Raw genomic sequence first — 14,938 nt, 5'->3', positions numbered from 1 at the left:
GTGTCCACGAGCAGCAGACACTGGGCCACAGAAGCCTCTCTCCCTGCCTGGTCCAGCAGGGAACCTCTGTCTGGGTCCCTCCTGTGCTCCTTAACACCTGACCCGGCTGGCAGCTAGGGGAAAAGGAGGACTGCAGATGTAAGCAGGGGCCCAGCAGGGCTGAGTGTGTGAGAAGTGAGACAGGCTGGCAGAGGGTGGGACCCTCTAGAAGGAGAATGAAGCCCTCCACCCTGCAGTGGCCTATCCCAGAACAAAACAGGTGGCAGGGAAGAGCTCATGATAGTCTCCCTATGCCCAGTGGGCTCCCCTCAAAGGAAAGGTGGCCCTGAGGACAGGGACAGAGAACAGCTGCCAGCGATGGGGAGCCACCTGGGAGGTCAGACCCTGTGTCTCTGAGCCATGGGCCCTCAGGGACAGGAGTGGAAGGAGAGGACACTGGCAGGGGCTGGCTGGGCTTAAGTGAGCAGAGATGACCTGGGACCTCTTCTGGTCTGGAGCTCACCCAGCCTGTAAGGGGAATATTGGAGTCAAACCTGTCTGGACACCCACAGTCCCATACCCCACAGCCAGGAGGTGCAGGCAGTAACCTAGGCAAGCTCTCTTCTGTTCTAGTGACACAAATCCCTGAACTATCCAGCTCTCTAATTGCATACATGGCTCCATGCACAGATATACCAGTCCCTACTCAGACTTGGGGACATAGCAGCTCCTACACACACACACAAACACATGCACACACGCAAGCTCTTTCAGATCTCCCAAGCCTCAGACCTCCCTGCCCTCCCTCCCCCAGCCACACATACAGCTTCTGGGGCCTGAGGGTCCCCAACAGCCAGGGCACTCTCTACCCCCATTCCTGGAGGCCTGGGAGCAGGGCTGAGCAGCTACTGTGTATCCCTTCCGGCCTACTGAGCTCCTCAATTCAGCTCTGGCTCCTGAGTTAGTTTGTCAGCTTGCAGGTCCCTAGAGCCATCAGCCAGGCAGCCTGGAGTCTTAGAGGAGCAGGAGTGGCCATGCCAGTCCTCAGGGGCCTCCTCACCTCCAAAAGTTGGGGAAGGGGAAGCCCTGGGCTCCCAACCCTGCCAGGCCATGCAGCTATCACACTCCCAGGTACTTAGCAAGTGGTTTAAGAGGCAGAAGCAGGGGCTACAGGAGACCAAAGGGAAGTGAGATACAGAGGCCCTGCACAGGAGTCCTGCCACATTGACAGCCACTTTGTGGTATCCCCAGCTGGGCTGTGAAGTGTCCTAGGATAGCCGGTGGCCATGGCCAAGCACATGTCTGAGGCTGCTGCCCAGTGAAGGGCACTCCCTGCCCCTTCACCCACACTCACCATCCTATTGGCTTGTCCCAGCTTCTCTCCAACTGTGCCTAGTCTGGGTCACAGGGATAATCCTCTTGGCCCACACAGCACCCAAATCCAAAACCTCCGAGGCCCTGCCCCAGCTGCCACGCCAGCCTGCTCTCACCGTCTTAGCTCAAGCCCTAAAGGTTCAGCAATTTCAAAATCATTCTTATGACCTGAAACCAGAGCCTTTGGTAATTTCAGGAACATCCGGACCCACACCTGAGCCAGGTGATGGGCGGGAAACACTTGGGCTGCTCAGGGCCTAGGGCCAAGGGCCTAGGGCCAAGAGCCTAGGATGAGCACTCCAGAGCCTAGGGCTGGCCCAGCAGGTCTGGGCTTCCCCCATATACCCACCTCCCCACAGAGCAGCCTGCCCAGGTCCTACAGAGAACTCTCCACACAGACAGCCTGCATCCACTGAGGACCATGCTAGGGCTCACCTCCCCTGCCACAACTGAGTTTTCTGTCACCTGGGAGGCCCTGAGCCCATATCCTGCATCCTCTGAGGCCTTGGTTTGCCTATCCTCCTCCCCAACCCTCCTAGGAACTCTCCTTGTTCTCTCATTTGGAGGGAAAGTCCTCTCTGTCCAGTGCAGTCTGAGACAAGCACCACCTGAGGCCCAGTGCGCACCCAGGAGCTCTACCCAAGGAAGCCTGGTGCCAGAGAAGACTCAGAGAAACTGAGGCACAGAGGTGGGGCAGACCCTGAGCAAGCCCAGGACAGCAAGCCCAGGACAGCAAGTCCCCACGGGTGCCCTGGACCCATCTGAAGATGCCCAGCCCACAGGCCCCAACACTGTGTTGGCCTCTTCCCGGAACCTGCTCTTCCTGCCTGGCAGGAGCCAAAGGGGTCCAGCCCCGGGACATGGTCACCTCCACCCCTCACCTGGCCTTGCTGGGCCATCAGTCAGGCTTCTCCACAAAGACCACATCTGCTCTTACTCCAGGTAGACAGCTTTGTGGAAGGGATGGTGATGAGAGAAAGTCTGCTCACAGAGGGAAGCACAGGGAACAGGGCTTCAGGGTCCAGAGGGGCTGGGCCAGGGCTGACAGCTGGGTGCCCCAGAGGGAGCTGGCCCAGGGAGCTGGGAGGGGCCCTGGGGCCACCTGGCTGGGCACAGCATAGGCTGCCATTGGTTGCCCTCCTGAGCACTATAGAGAGGTGGTGGTCAGAGGGGCTCTGGAACCACGGCTGGGACCTGAGACAGGGGAACAGGAGCCCAAGCCAGGGAGGGAAAGGGTTCCCTTTCCCATGGAATTTGTGCAATGACAGTGGGGCCAAGGACTGGCCTCTCTGGCCTAGCCTTCAACCCAGACTGGTCCCACAGCCCATCCCCATCAGAGGTCAGAGCACCAACAGGCCCAGCCAGGGCACCTGGAGTCCCTCCCCTTTCCACCCCACGAGGACCAAGTGCCACCCCAGCGTCCACATCAACATTTACCCCCTGCCCCACGCTCTTCCCCACAATGGCCTCCATCCTTCCCCCTTCTCCTCCTGGCCCTGTCCCCTTCCCAGCCCTCTCATCCTGGTGTCTCCTGGTCCCTTCTCCACCTCCTCCTCCTCTTCTCCCCTGGTTATATAAGAGGCTTGAGAAGACACAGAGGGAGCTTTGTTGTCAAACCAAATCCATACGGAGCTGGAATCGGCCAACACAGCTGTTCCCTATTGCCTCTGCCTTGGCAAGGGTGAGACTCTGGGCCGAGAGCCCCACGGGCCTCCATTTTGAGGGACAGGGAATACACTCTAGCCCCAGGGTCCCCAGGCAGCTGAATGGGTGGCCAGGGACCAGCCAGCATGTGAGGGACCACAGCAGGGCACCAGCTGGCCCCTCAGGAGGATGGAAGTCACGGTGCAAAGCCAGGGGGCAGAAACACCACCGAGGCGAGCTCTGGGCCAGGGAGAGGGAAGCACAGTGTGAGCCCCCATGATGGGTGGTGTGGACCTGCACGTGCACCTGCCCTCTGTCCACACATGGCACAAGGCCATGCACTTGCTCACACGCTCACCTGCACGATTCCAGCACGCGTGTACACACAGAAACAGGCATCTGCATAGCACAGCCTGCTGTTGTGTGGGCTTTGGACGGGCTTTTTGTGGTCTTTTTGTGTTCTTTCCTCCTCCCTGGTTCTTCCTTGTGGGGGAGGCGGCGGTGTTGTGGGGGGGTGGTTGTGGCTGTTGTTCATGGGCTGTGGCTTTACTAGCGTTCTTCATTTTGTGGTGAGGTCCGATTCTTGCTTTGATTTTCCTTGCTCTTCCGTAGCTGTGTTTTTCTCTTTTTTTGACTCGTTATTATCTGATTTGCTGGGTTGCTTTAGGTGACTGCTTTTACCGGTTCCTTTGTCCTCATCGTTCTTGTGGCCCTCGGGTTTTGAATTTCTGCTTTAGTGAGAGTGTTGTGTGGGTTACCTTTGCGAGGGTTTTGGCGCTGTGTCTTTACCTCTGTGTGGTTGAGCTCCCCCGTTTCTTACCAGGTGGTTGTTTGTGGAGTTGGTGGTGGCACCATCTTTTGTGGTAGACCTTGGTTGTCCCTTTTGGTTTTTGCTGGGCTTTGACTCATTCTCACCAGTCATTGGTCCTTTTTGTCCTGTTCTATTTTGCCTGGGTGGCGTTGTGTTTCTTTGGGTGTCTTTGCCGGTTCTGTTGTTCATGCTTGTGTGTTCTTGACCCTGGTGGCTGTGTCTTTTGTCCAGGCTCTATTGTGAGCTGCGCTTGTGGCTTGTGGGGTGTGACAGTTTCTTGGTGGTCGCAGTGGAGGAGGCTTAGGGTCTTTGTTTGGTTTTAGCTGGTTCTATTTCGGATGGGCTTATATTTTGTGTCTCCATTTTTTTGAAGTTGATTCGCTTATGGGTTCCAGGTCTGTGCCGTTGTGTGATTTGGCCTGAAGCTGGGCATCGGAGATTTTTGCTTGTTTGGTCTTCAGGGTTTTTTGCTTTGTGTTCTTGCTTCTTTTTTTTTTTTCTGGCCGGGTCTGCCTTGGTTGGTCGTGGTTGTGTGCCCTGTCCTCTTCGCTCATCGCGCGCTGGGGTTCTTGGGCTTCCGTGGTTTTTTTGTCTCAGCCTCCTGAGTTCTTGGGGGTGGGTGTGATTAGGTGTGTCCCCCGTTGTGGCGGGGTTTTTTTTTTCTTTTTTTTTGGTGTGTGGCTTTGGCTCACTGTGGTGTGCCCTTTGTGTGCTTGTGTGCTCTGCCCGGCTTGGCCTGTTTTGTTGCTTTGATTATCGGCGTTTGTTTCCTGGGTCTGTTTTTTTTTGTTTTTATGAGGACTTCTTTAGAGTGTGGCTTCTTTATCCTGTAGATTGCTTGGTGTTGTGGCTGCCGCAGTGGGTTTCCATTTGGGGGCCGTGCTCTCCCATCTGGCCGGTTTCCGCCGACTTGTGAGGCGTCTGCCTTGCTGCCCGTGTGTGATTCAGTCTTCTGTTTTTTTGGTTTTGATGTGGAATGTTCGAGTTTTTGCTTTTGTTTTTGGGCTTTTTTTTTTTTTTTTTTTTTTTTTTTTCCATCTCTCGGCCCACCCTGGAATCACAGACAAGCCACAGCAGCCAGCAGTTATGAGCACTGATTCCAGGTCTGGGTGTTATCTGAAATGCTATCTCAGTAAGAAGTGCTTGAGGAAATGGAGTCTAACAAGGTGTGCTCTGCCCAAGGCTACCCACAGTGGGCAGAAAGGGTTCAGAGCCTCCCACCTGCCTCTAGGAGTGTAAATCTTAGGGCTCCAAACCACCACCAGAGCCCTGCACCCACAGCCAGCTGCTTGCGCCCTACTGAGGTCCTTTCTGGGCTCACCCACCTAGGCTCCCCTCCCTGTCACAGGCATGGGACCTGAGGAGAACAGAGAAAACAAGGGGAAGTGAGAGGGTGCTTGGTGCTCGGGGTCCACACATGGGGCTCCACTGATGCTGAGAGGCATTACCAACAGTGGCCAGCCCGTTTGTGGGCAGTACACGTGGCACGCCACCATGAAAGCCAGAGCAGTCTCACTGGGGCAGAAGGAAGATTTTTAAAGAAAAACTTAAAGGCAAGAAGTTTCCTCTGTCCCAGTTTCAAAAGAAATTTTAAGTGGAAACCCAATATGTAGAAAGAATAAAAGCTGAGTTGTCTAGTTTTGAGCAAAAGTGGGTTTAACCTCTCCTCCTAAAACACCACGCAAGGATTCCACCTCTCAAGGACTCGTGAGCGTGACAGTCTGTCCAAAGCCAGACTCTTCCAGGGAGCTAAGCATGGCCCAGCAGGGGCGAGAGCCCAGGGTTTCCCTTTCCCTAGCTTTCAGAGGTGAGGAGACCCCAGAGGGCTGGTGTGGCCATTCCCTGCTCTTGAGCCCTGAATATGGAGAGGTCTGATGATGGATTAGAGGTGAGGTTAGATTCAGTCTGCACAGGGACCTGAACATTACTGAAGGGAGGTGGTAGATACTGCCCTCCTGACCCCGGGGTAGATGGAATGGCGCCATGCCCTCCCAGGGGACAGACTCCTACCCACCCCTGGCTGGGCTACTGCCTGCCTCTCTGGTGTCTGAATAGAGACCCTGAGAAATCAGCACACACTGGAACCCTTTGCCCTAGGTGGAGGAGGAAGCACAGTAAAGACATGATAGAGACGAAGTTAGAGCACCTGAGCTACATTTTCTGTTCATTCATCAAGCAAATATTTATTGAGCACTTATTAATTGCTAGACATTATTCTAGGCATTAGGATTATAATGCCAGTGAACAAGACAGACAGGTTCCTGGAGCTTAAAGTCCTAAGATACCAGGAAGGAAAAGTGTTTTAAAAGTATGTAAATATGTAAATCTCCCCCCCTCCCCAAAGCTTGCATTTCCTTTGTACTGTCCCTGTCAAGGTCACCAAGGGATGCTCAGATGGTCGGATGCTCGGATATTTCCAATGATGGGAAACTTGCCCCCTCCAGAGGCAGAAGCAGGCCCCTGAAGTCTCCATAGGGCCAGACTGAGGGCCTGCAAGCCTCTCCCCACCCAGCCTGTGCAGTCTTAGGCAAGGGAGTATTAAGTGCAATATTAGGATGTACAAATTTTATTTTATATCAAGGCAAAATATGAGGCTTTGTCCTGCTGTTTCTGAGTTAACTGCTTGGGACTAAATGAAACTACTCAGCTCCATCCTCCCAGGCCCAGAGCACCCCAGGTCCCCCAGCCTCCACCAACAGCACCCCCTCTTCCCCTGAGTCCCCAGCAGTGGGACTGGGTGTGGTTCTCTCTTGCCAAGCATCAGTCCTCCTGACCTGAGCAGCCTCTAGGGGACAGGGAGGGTATGGGGATGTCTGTGGGACAGAAGAGCAGCTCTGGCATTGGATAGAAAATCAGGTCTCTGGAGAGCCCAAGATAGGGAGACACCGAGAGCCTGGTAGCAAAGGTGCTCCTACCTGGTGAGAGTCTGGGGCTGCCAGACACCAGGAGCTGCCATCCTGGCTGGATTCCCATATACAGACCCCAGCAGGGCCCTCCATTTCCCCACGTATCATCCTGATTGCCTGATGAGGCCTCACAGCCTTGTGGGCAGCAGCTAGGAGCTGTATTTCCAGAGGAATAGGAGCGGCAGGCAGTCAGGCCACATGGAAGCAATTACAAGGAAAACTGGAGAGGAGGGGGCTGGCAGTGGCAGCGGGAAGGACGGAGGAGGGGAGGAGGGAGGAGAATAGAGAACACTGCCCTGCTTAATGCCTGGGCCCAGGAGACATACAGGGAGAGGACTGGGGCTCAGGACAGCAGGAACCTAGGTCTAGGCTAACACACTGTGGCTTTGTACAACCACCTCATACCTTAGAACCTGGGCCTCTTTCTTCATCTGTCACAGGATGAGATGGGCAAGCTCCGGGAAGCAGTCAAGAACTGGGCTGAAAAGTGCAGGTTTTGGAAGCAGGCCTGGATCTGAGTCCTAGCTCAGCTATGCGACCAAGGTCAGCAGCATGACCTTGGCCAAGAAGTTTAATCTTTCTGAGCCTCTATTTCTTCATTTACAAATGGGCGTGATAATAGGCCCATGTGTGTGAGGCTCACATGAAGTGAGGTAAAGTGTCTAGCACTCTTTTTTGAAGTTTAGGCTTTTAATAAGCACTTGATTGGTAAGTGGTAACTATTTTTACTATTTGTGAAGGCCTTTTTATCATGAGGACAGATGCTCACCGATGCTGCAGAGCTTGGTCTGGGCTGGGCCCCTGATACTAACACACTGTGGCCTTGTGCAAAGAGCTCACACCTTTGAACCTGGGCCTCTTTATCTGTCACAGGATGGGATGGGCAAGCTCCGGGAAGCAGTTGAGAACTGGGCTGAAAAGTGCAGGTTGCAAGTTGCATCACTACAGCACCTTGAATCCACACCCTGGAGGAAGGTTTGAACCCAAGGCAGAGACACAGCAGTGTGCCAGCCCAGCACTCTCCAAACAGGTCCCAGACTTCCTAGACATCTCTCTAAATAGGAAGGCGAAATCCTTAAATGAGTCTCAGGTGGGAAGAAGGGACAATCCCAGATCCCAGCTGCTTGGCTTCTGCAGCCAGACCCAGGTGGGAAACTGAGGCCTGGCCAGCCCCACAACTCGCCTCATTCTGAGCAGCAGCACCCTCCTCCCTGCTGGGCCAGGAGCAGAACCCCTGATTGCAGAGTCTAGAACAACTACATCATCTTTCTGCAGGGCAGTGGCAGAGATGAAGCTGTGGCCGGGGTGTGGGTCTCCTTATCCCAGGCAAGGGATCAGCTAAGGGTAAAAACCCACAGCTCTGGACACTCACACCCTCCTCACCCTGAAAAGCAACAACCCAAGCCACCCCTTGGTGGCATTCGGCCTCCTCTGGGCTCGGGATCTACAATCAGAAGCCCCATGGCACATGGCTGGGCCTCCACTGGAGGCTGCACCTGACCACACCTCGATCTATAGGATAAGGAACATCATTCACACTACTCCTCCCAAATGTGGCAGGGGTTAGGGGTTATTCTGAGGCCAAGAACAGCTAGTAGGCCACACAGGAGTGCTCAGAACACTCACACAGAAGCGTCTGAGACGGGGGTGACCAAGGAGAAAAGGGAAATGGTGACTACAGTCACCCACATATGCCTGCTCTAGCCATTTCCTCATGAAAACCAAAAGCTTCAGGCCAAGGCCCTGGGTCATGACAAGTGAGGAGGGTCCTTGGAGTGAGAGGTTGTTATCAGCCTGTGGCAAGGAGATGTCTGACACCCAGCCCGGGGAAGCAGGTGCTGCAATCACAGGGTGCCCCTCACCACCTGAATGTCCTACTGTCCTCAGAGACAGACCCTGGACACTCTAGCAGCTGCCTTGATTGCTTGGACTTCAGATACCCTGGAGGCCTAAGTCGCCCTCCATCTCCTGTCCGCCCAGGTCTGGAGCCTGGCAGGCATGCAACTGGCTGTGTTTGTCTGCTGTACTGTGATCCCTTCCCTGCAACAGATGGTGCGAACTTCTGAGCCACTCTGAGAGGAGGAACTCACAACTCTATTGGGACAGCCTCTGCGGGATGCAGAAGATGCTGCCAGTGTGGGCAACTGCAGAATGGCCACAACTCAGGATGGAACACAGAAAGACGGTTAGGCCTCATTGCTGCTACCTGGTGAAGGGAGGGTTTTTTGGTTTGTTTGTTTTTGTTTTAGGATTTCCTACAATTACAGAAAAGGGCAAATTCTTGGTTCTACCTACAAAACTGGATCCTAGGAGTCTAAATGGGCCAGAAGGGTGGAGGGGCTGAGGCGCTCTGTTTCTGAGGAGTGGGGAGTGAGTCACTGCTCCAGGTAGGGAAGAGGGTAAAGGGGGGAGGGAAAACAGCCCAGAGGCCCCATGGGCTTCCTCAGCCTGGGTCCTCAACTCATGGGGAAGGAGGCTCTGTTGTCCCTGAGCTAGAGGCGCTCTCAGACCAAAGTCTAAGCAGGACTCCTAATTTACTTTTTCCAACTTATCCTTGCAGCTACACCCGCCACCTGACCTCCCTGTGGTCCTAGAGTTTGGGAGGCTGCCCCCACTCCTGGATCTTTTTCCATTTCTTGACAGGGCTGTGGGGCAGCTGTGGGTCTCTCGCACCCCAAACACAGAGGGACAAAGCCCCAGGGACACTGTGGGAGGGGCAAGGGCAGAGCAGGAGGCATTCCCACACAAGCTCCCAGCAAGCAGAAAAGCCATAAGCTAATTTCTAGGCCCCACACAGCTAGCACCTCCCAGGCACCCTCTCTAGAATTATGGGGCCACTCTGGAGAGTGAGAGTGTGGGAGAAATATTGCTAACAGCAGACAGTTCTTCCTCCATGCAGGCAGTTTTCAAAGCAGATTTAAAATCTCCCTGGCAGGTGCCCACCAGGGCCTAGAGCAGGTGAGTAGGAGGGCAGGGTCTGGGAACTGGTCCCACACAGCTCAGGAGAGGGTGGCACTGGTTCTGTCCTCTAATGAGAACCCATGTTTCTGGAAAGAGTAAGTCTGCCTGAACTTGGATCCATGATGCGCCTTGCTCCCATAATGGAAAGTCCAGGCTTCACCTGCACACAGGGCACAGCTGGGCAACACTGCCTACACCCCCAGCCACTGGCAGCAGTCCCCTAAGTCAAGGCCCTGGGACCAGTCTGGAGAACAGAGGAAGGCTCCACAGGGGGTCAGGTCTCACATCACATAGACCCAGCCTCCCAGCAGGACTGGGAATGGAGAGGGCAATGCTGGCAAACAAGGTGGCAGTTGTGGGCAGGCTGGGGGACCCTGCCAGCACCGGCTCCTGGACGACACCTGGCCAGGGGCTCTGCCTCCAGCTCTAGCCCACCCTCCATGCCACCCAGCCAGCTCTGAGGCACAGTGGCCTAGGCCCAAGGACCCCACCACGTGGGCCCGGGGCCTCCAGCTGGCAGTGCCACCTCCGGGCTCTGCTCAGCGACCTTCTGCCCCCTGATCCTAGAAGGCTCCTGCACAGCCTGTCGCCTACAGCAAAGCCAGCCCTTCTGTCCTGGACCTTCGGGGGGCAGTTTGGGAGGAGAAACCATCACTCAGAAGATGCTGGAGGTGGGGGAAGCCTCTTCAGCCAGGGGCGCAGGGCCGGTGGGGCGGGAAGAAACTTTCCTGACAAGAGGGATGTCCTGCTTGCTTACTCCAAGGGAGCAAAGAGAATCGAGCTTCCCGCGAAAATCCGGTCCAAGGAAAGGGACTCCGGGAAGCAGCTCCCCAGGGCCCCAAACCCGCAGCGCTGCGCCCACGTGCTGGGCCAGACCACCCCGACGGCGCCGCGCGGGTCGGAGCGGGCAGCCCGGGACCGGCGCTCCCGCCCGCCCGCCCGCCCGCGGGCCCCGCAGCCCGGCGCCGCGTACTCACCCTCGCGGGTGGAGCGGGGCGGGGCAGCACAGCTCGGCGCGGCTCCGATCCGCTAGGCGCAACCCCGGCAGCGCAGCGCGGGCGCGACGGCTCCGCTCCGCCCGGTGCCTGTCCCGGCGCAGGGCCGGCCTGGGAGCGGGCAAGTCCGCCTGCAGGCGAGGCAGGGGCCCGGCCCGGCGGGGGCGAGGAAGGGGCCGGACACGCGTGCGCACACGGCGGGAGCCGGCTGCTCGAGCCGCCGGAGGAGGGCGGGGTGGAGGAGGGGGAAGGGCGGGGGCGATACCGCGCCGTCGCCGGCGTGGGGTGGTGTGGAAGTCCCCGAGGCCGCGAGGGGCAGGCGGGGCGCCGGGGGCGCGGAGGAGCGGAAGAGGAGGCCGGATGAGTGAGAGCTCAGCGGGCTGGGAGCGGCGCCGGGATGCGTCTGCCCAGCGCAGCCTCCGCGCACTCCCGGGAACAATGAGACCCAAGAAAGGGTTCTCTGCTGCCGCCCGCCGTGGACCGTGCCATTCCCTCACTGGGGAGACTGAGATAGAGAAGAGGAGGTTTAGTTACTTTCTGTACCCCACGCACGCGAGACAGCCGAGTGCCCCGGACTGAGACACCAGCTCTTTCTTGGCGCCTGTCTGGGCCTGGGGCCCTCAAACTGCTCCCTCTGCACCCCTCACTGGGAGACTCTTTCTTGGCTTAGGAAAGCTCTCAACTTCCGTTCCTCACTGAAGGCGCCAGGCATCCTGCCCGTAGGGGGAACCCCATCAGGCCTCTGACCCCGGTCCCTTGGGCCCAGCCATTTCCCAAGGAAACCTGGAAACTGCCCAGGCTGAGGGAGAACAGTTAGAAGTGGCAGCCGCTAGAGACGGTCCCTTTCACAAGTCAGCACAGTGTTTACTGAGCCCCTAATGAAAACAGCCCAATGCTGGGGACCCAGACCCTGCCCCCAGGAGGCTTACCATCTGCTGCAGAAAGAAAGTTTACGGTGGACTCCAGTCAAGAATAAGGCAGGACGAGATGTGACTAAGCACAAGGTATGAGCAACTGACAGTGAGTGCAGAGGTTCAGATAAGTGGCAGCTCAGATACAGCTGGAGCTGGACCGCCCGCCTATGGGCTGACAACCTGTAGGCAGAGACCTCCCTCTGCGGGAGTGAAGTGAGGGCCTCTGCCTGCAAGTTCTTCCACAAGTGGCCGTGTTCCGACCTAAATCACACCTCACCTGGGTGGAGGCTGTTTGGCATTTCACCAGTGTCTAACTTAATTTTGTTTGGATGGTGCCTTTGGCTTGATCAGTCACGCATTCATTCAACAAATGTTTATTGCATATCATCTTCTGACCTGGAATTCAGCTAGATATAAAGAACACAGTGACTAAGTCTCTGCCCTGGGCAAGTCCTGAGGGAAAGGGACGCTTTCCCACTGCAGGTAGTAAAGCTGTCTCAGAGTCTCAGCCTCTAACCTGGGCTGTTAGATGAATTAGATCCAAACACAGTTTGCAATTCTTACTTTGAACTGTGTAAACTTTGCTCTGCCAGCCTAGTGAATTAAGAACCAGCTTTTGCTCTTGGAGACTTGAGTTCCAACTCTGTCTCTTCTACTTTAGTTTTTCTTACTAGGAAAATAGTAAGTTTTAGCTTTAGTATTCTTACTAGGAAAAAAATGGAAATAACTATGCTTATTCAAAGAGCTACTATTGATATTAAATCAGGCAACAGATGTGAATGTGCCCCACAGCACAGCCTGATAATGCAAGAGGAGTGCCTCTTACCCTACAGCTGTGCTCAGCACACACACAGACCAGCTTATCCCACGCCTGGTTACTGGGTGCCCAGACGCTAACTGTAATTCTGATCTCCTCCCTTAGGCCACAGAGTGCTTACTCATGATCTTTTCCTTTTCTTAACAGCATAGCCAGAAGCTTAGCTCACTGCCTGGAAACCATATCATCTATGGGGCAGGAGGGAAGCAATTCTGGTGCTTTCCCCCCTTTGGCCTACAAGACATTATGAGTTGCTCAGCAAGAGGCGATGTGATGGGACAAACAGGGCTCCTGGGGACTGTTTCTCTTCGAGATGAGGTACGCCAGGGTAGAGCCAAGGCTGTCTGAGAAGGGACAGGTTCAAGTCCCCTTCTGAGCCACGCCACCTCTGTGCCCATTCCTTCTGCCTCCCTGTACCTCCCCAGTGTCTCTCCCAGTACACGCACTGTGTTTCCCCGAAAATAAGACCTCCCCCTAAAATAAGCCCTAGCAGGATTTTTATGCATTTGTTAAATATAAGCCCTACCCCAATAATAAGACCTAGTGATGGGTGTGGCAATGCAGAAAAGCACTGGACATGCATTTCGGCGTGGAGCGGTAAGGAAGACTGGAATACCTTTTATCTGCCACAGCTCCTTTCTCCTAGCCATTCATACTTGTGTGGGTGCATATGTGGTAACCGTAGTCACAGGCATCCTATTGCACACGTGCAAACGGCTAGGTGAAAGGAGTTCACACATCACTAGTGCCAGCTCCACCAACAAGGTTGGCTCCCCTGTCAGGTTCCAGAAGATGACTTAACTGTATTTAAATAAATGTAGATCACTGTATTAATCTTAATAAAAATAAGACATCCCCTAAAAATAAGCCCTAGTGTGTCTTCTTGTGAAAAAATAAATATAAGACAGTGTCTTATTTTCAGGGAAACATGGTAGCAAGACACCTCTCTGCTAGGGCAGCAGGGGAGCCTCAGGAGCAGAGGGAGGAGACAGGAGAAAGGGGTGAGGGAGAGGCACAGGTGTGTCTAGACCTGGAATGCCCTGGCCTTGCAGCTCCTGCCTGGCAGTAGTGGGTGTGAGCTGGAGCCCCTGGAGCCATTGGACAAATGTGCCTCACAGGCCTCTGTCTCCTGTCCCTCACATGTGCCACATTAGCAGGCTGCCCACCAGGAGGAGGGAACAGCAAGATGCCATTTGAGGAAGAAATAGACCCCATCCAGCATCTCAGACACTTTAAAAATAGCAGCTCTGGGATGGTATTTCAGCTCCTATTTTTATCAGATTTCTATGGCTGCAGCATGGAGTTGTGCTGTTCCCAGGGTTCTCAGTAGCAGGGTCAGTGTGTGGCAGTGTTAGAGGCCTGCTGGTCGGCCAGCACTAAGATGCATGCTAGGAGCTTTGAGGCTGAAAGAGATCTTGACAAGTCACTGCCTGCAGCCTCTACCTCTGTTCAGGGCCGCAGTCTATCAGAAAGTCTATGGCTTGCTTTTTTCCTTAAAGTCTCCTGGTTGCCAGGCCTCCACTGCAAAGTCTAGGATTTCATAGTCCTTCTAATCAGGAAGTGATTTGGAGTCTGCCTTCATCTGTTCAGTCAGCTATAACAAAGTACAGCCTGGGTGGCCTATACACTACGGAAACTGATTTCTTATAGTTCTGAAGGCTAAAAAGTCACTATCAATATGCCAGCAGCCTGCTTCTTGCTTTACAGATGGTCACCTTCTCACTCTAACCCCACATGGGGGAAGGAGTAAAGCCTCTTTTATGAAGTACTCAACCCATTCATGAGGACTCCACCCTCATGCCTAAACCACATCCTAAAGACCTCATCTCAAATACCATCACTTTGGAGACTAGAGTTTCACCTTAGGAATTTTGGGGGGACATAAATGTTCAGGCCATAGCAAATGTCTTGCCCAAACATCTCTTGATTCCATCCCTTTCTCTCTCAGAGCAGAAACAATCAATGTTTACTGAGCGATTAGTATGCCCCACAAAATTCTCTGATTTGTCATCTTCACTGAAACCCTCTGGGGGAGTGCTATGATCACCCCTATTTCATGAGCAGTTATATAACTTGCCTAATTTCAGACTCAGTTGTGGTGCAAATTTTACACTAGAGCCTTCAAATCACTCTGCTTCCCAAGCGGGGAGAACAGAATGGTATGAGATTTCCTCTTAGCCTTGCCTTTTATTCCTTCATCCCAGTTCTGCAGGAACAATTGGTTAGTGTTCTAACTGTGCCTACCCACACTGGGAGCCACGCTGAGCGCTGGTCTCCCTGACCTCTGGGTCTTTGCTTAAATTGGCCTTTGGATGACAATTCTCGAGTTTTAGCCTAGAGCACAGAAAGACAAACTGTACATGATCTCACTTCTATGTGGAACCTAGAAACATCTAATTCATAGAAACACTGAGTTATCAGGGGCTGGCAGTGCAGAGAGATGGTCAGGGGAGACAAACTTTCAGTTCAACCAGAGGAATAAATAAGTTGGGAGATCTGTGCAGCATGTGCCTACTGTTTTTTTTTTTTTTTTTTTT

General features: G+C 54.4%; 1 protein-coding gene across 1 annotated transcript in view; it reads right to left on the bottom strand.

Annotated features, from left to right (window-relative positions):
* The window catches only part of ST3GAL4 (ST3 beta-galactoside alpha-2,3-sialyltransferase 4), a 49,918-nt gene extending 39,081 nt beyond the window's left edge, over nt 1–10,837 (bottom strand). Inside the window, exon 1 of the mRNA XM_012808958.1 lies at nt 10,653–10,837. The gene's annotated coding sequence lies outside the window, so the exon portion shown is untranslated. The remainder of the gene's footprint in view (nt 1–10,652) is intronic.
* Nucleotides 10,838–14,938: the final 4,101 nt, after the last annotated feature.

The sequence above is a fragment of the Otolemur garnettii genome, unplaced genomic scaffold (assembly GCF_000181295.1).
Source record: "Otolemur garnettii isolate 467f Iridium unplaced genomic scaffold, OtoGar3 scaffold00097, whole genome shotgun sequence".
NCBI lineage: Eukaryota > Metazoa > Chordata > Mammalia > Primates > Galagidae > Otolemur > Otolemur garnettii.
Note: the sequence above shows the minus strand (reverse complement) of the source record. Positions and strands in the feature narration are given on the sequence as shown.